The following is a 4,182-nucleotide window of genomic DNA, read 5'->3' on the forward strand; positions in this document are numbered from 1 at the left end:
AAAAGACTGCTAAATATCTGAGTTTTCTGCCAAAAGGCCTTTTTCTATAGTAGACAACACACACACACACATCAATGCAAGCACGATTCACACACACATGGCCATACTGTGGAATAAATCTCCTACTGCAAGCTGTTTGCTTCCCACACTGTGAGAGGTGTCCAGTAAGGGATCTTAAATGCATACTTCAAGAACTTTTTTTTTTTTTGGTCATCAGTCTACTGACTGGTTTGATGCGGCCCGCCATGAATTCCTTTCCTGTGCTAACCTCTTCATCTCAGAGTAGCACTTGCAACCTACGTCCTCAATTATTTGCTTGACGTATTCCAATCTCTGTCTTCCTCTACAGTTTTTGCCCCCTACAGCTCCCTCTAGTACCGTGGAAGTCATTCCCTCATGTCTTAGCAGATGTCCTATCATCCTGTCCCTTCTCCTTATCAGTGTTTTCCACATATTCCTTTCCTCTCTGATTCTGCATAGAACCTCCTCATTCCTTACCTTATCAGTCCACCTAATTTTCAACATTCGTCTATAGCACCACATCTCAAATGCTTTGATTCTCTTCTGTTCCAGTTTTCCCACAGTCCATGTTTCACTACCATACAATGCTGTACCCCAGACGTACATCCTCAGAAATTTCTTCCTCAAATTAAGGACGGTATTTGATATTAGTAGACTTCTCTTGGCCAGAAATGCCTTTTTTGCCATAGCGAGTCTGCTTTTGACATCCTCCTTGCTCCATCCGTCATTGGATATTTTACTGCCTAGGTACCAGAATTCCTTAACTTCATTGAATTCGTGACCATCAAACCTGATGTTCAGTTTTTCGCTGTTCTCGTTTCTACTACTTCTCATTACCTTCATCTTTTTCCGATTTACTCTCAAAGCATACTGTGTACTCATTAGACTGTTCATTCCGTTCAGCAGATCATTTAATTCTTCTTCACTTTCACTCAGGATAGCAACGTCATCAGTGAATCGTATCATTGATATCCTTTCACCTTGTATTTTAATTCCACTCCTGAACCTTTCTTTTATTTCCATCATTGCTTCCTCGATGTACAGATTGAAGAGTAGGGGCGAAAGGCTACAGCCTTGTCTTACACCCTTCTTAATATGAGCACTTCGTTCTTGATCGTCCACTCTTATTATTCCCTCTTGGTTGTTGTACATATTGTATATGACCCGTCTCTCCCTATAGTTTACCCCTACTTTTTTCAGAATCTCGAACAGCTTGCACCATTTTATATTGTCGAACGCATTTTCCAGGTCGACAAATCCTATGAAAGTGTCTTGATTTTTCTTTAGCCTTGCTTCCATTATGAGCCGTAACGTCAGAATTGCCTCTCTCGTCCCTTTACTTTTCCTAAAGCCAAACTGATCGTCACCTAGCGCATTCTCAATTTTCTTTTCCATTCTTCTGTATATGATTCTTGTAAGCAGCTTCGATGCATGAACTGTTAAGCTGATTGTGCGATAATTCTCACACTTGTCAGCTCTTGCCGTCTTCGGAATTATGCGGACGATGCTTTTCCGAAAGTCAGATGGTATATCTCCAGACTCATATATTCTACACACCAACATGAATAGTCATTTTGTTGCCACTTCCCCCAGTGATTTTAGAAATTCTGATGGAATGTTATCTATCCCTTCTGCCTTATTTGACCGTAAGTCCTCCAAAGCTCTTTTAAATTCCGATTCTAATACTGGATCCCCTCTCTCTTCTAAATCAGCTCCTATTTCTTCTTCTATCACATCAGACAAATCTTCACCCTCATAGAGGCTTTCAATGTATTCTTTCCACCTATCTGCTCTCTCCTCTGCATTTAACAGTGGAATTCCAGTTGCACTCTTAATGTTGCCACCGTTGCTTTTAATGTCACCAAAGGTTGTTTTGACTTTCCTGTATGCTGAGTCTGTCCTTTCAACAATCATATCTTTTTCGATGTCTTCACATTTTTCCTGCAGCCATTTCGTCTTAGCTTCCCTGCACTTCCTATTTATTTCATTCCTTGTATTTCTGTATTCCTGATTTTCCCGGAACATGTTTGTACTTCCTCCTTTCATCAATCTTCTGAAGTATTTCTTCTGTTACCCATGGTTTTTTCGCAGCTACCTTCTTTGTACCTATGTTTTCCTTCCCAACTTCTGTGATGGCCCTTTTTAGAGATGTCCATTCCTCTTCAACTGTACTGCCTACTGCACTATTCCTTATTGCTGTATCTATAGCGTTAGAGAACTTCAAACGTATCTCGTCATTCCTTAGTACTTCCGTATCCCACTTCTTTGCGTATTGATTCTTCCTGACTAATGTCTTGAACTTCAGCCTACTCTTCATCACTACTACAGGTACTTATTCAGTAGAAGAGATGTGTTTCACAGTAGCGAAGATTAACAAGGGCTCATAGCTCTTAAGGTATGCATTGTAGAACCCACGTTTACTGACCTTTTTTGCTTTGAATGATGATTTCTGTCATATCCCTGAATATTGACCATTCCTCCTGGGACACCTTGTATAACTTTAGCTCAGTAAGTAGAAGCAATCAAGAAAACATATATATTTATTAAACTGATAGCTAGTTTGTTACCAATTGATAGCTAACATGGTAAACTACCCCAAAACTGTACATCAGTGTATCATTACTCAAGTGAATTCAAATAAATTACTGTGGTTGTGTCAGTGCAGAAGCTAGAAAAAAACCACAAGTATATAATACTTCCAATCAAAGGGTTTTACTGCACATTGCGATATTCGTAGGCACAGAGACAAAAAAATCGAAAATGGTTATTTCTAAACAACATGTGATCATTATGTATAGCAGAATAATAGTTCAAGAATATTGGTTAACGTAACATAAAGAAATAGGTGAAGAATTATTTTTTTGTAAGTAATGTAAGACAGCCAGAAAATGTATTTACAGTTGAAAAACATCAAGAAATACAATTAATATGAGTTGAAAGTCATATTACTGAAACAAGGCTCAAACACATGCTTGTTTGGCATTTTACTTTGCCACACGGCAATTTAAGCAACATGAGCATTCACTGACAGGTGACTCTTATCAGCTGATTTAGACATTTTTCTACTGCTGAGAACACTGTTAGAGCGTGATGGGCATAAATTGTTGCATAGTGAGCAGCAGCGAGGCTGAAGATAAGTAAACAGAACAAGCATGCAGCTCCTCTACACATGCGTAGCCCCCATCTCTCACCTGTCATCTGCAGCGAGCTTACATGTGGAATGGGAATGAACTGCAGTGGTGCTGAATTTCCATTCCATGACATCAGTCATGAAATGAATATGTACAGTAAACAATAGCATACCTTAGCGTCTATACCCATGACAAGAAAGCTAAATATGTGCAAGATGTTAACACTCCTTCAATGCTAGTTCCTAAAGTTAAAAATGTACACCCACAAAATGCCAAAATAAAGGAAGCTCCACTTTTCAATAAAACAATAGTGTATAATGCTGTTAGTACAACACATATACAGTATATTAACAGAGAAAATATGAAATACCGGGTAAATCCCTGTTCATGAATATCTGACAGTTCTGTTATTGTAAATACCTCAGTCTTCTTGCTGGCATACATCATCGTTGATTGTATCATTGTTGAGCCTTTCGCCATCTCCTTCCTCTTCTTTTTTGTTGTATAACATTCACAGGCATTTTCTATATGTTCTCTACCAAAAATTCTCCTTCTTCACACATTTTCCTGTTCCAGGGTATTTGAATTTTCCACATCCTTATTGGACCTTTGCAAACATGATTTCCTCTTTGACTGAATGTGGGATCTGACAAAGATGAGATCTCTTATTCTATACACAATTTGGTGTACTAACTTATACTGCACCTTCCTATCATCTATCTTTTTCAGTAGGATTTGCTCCACCTTACTGATCTCATATACCCATGTTTCTCCGTCATCGGAGAAACAAAACTAGCATTCTATGGATTGGAGTGGGGAATGTCAAATCCCGTAATGAGGCAGGTAGGTTGGAAAATTTAAAAAGGAAAACAGATACATTAAAGTTAGATATAGAGGAAGCTAGTGAATTTCGGTGGCAGGAGGAACAGGACTTCTGGTCAGCTGAGTGCAGGGTTATAAGTGCAAAATCAAATAGAGGTAATGCAAGAGTAGTTTAAATAATGAATACAAAAATAACAACACAGATGAG

The sequence above is a fragment of the Schistocerca serialis genome, chromosome 1 (assembly GCF_023864345.2).
Source record: "Schistocerca serialis cubense isolate TAMUIC-IGC-003099 chromosome 1, iqSchSeri2.2, whole genome shotgun sequence".
In the NCBI taxonomy this organism is placed as follows: domain Eukaryota; kingdom Metazoa; phylum Arthropoda; class Insecta; order Orthoptera; family Acrididae; genus Schistocerca; species Schistocerca serialis.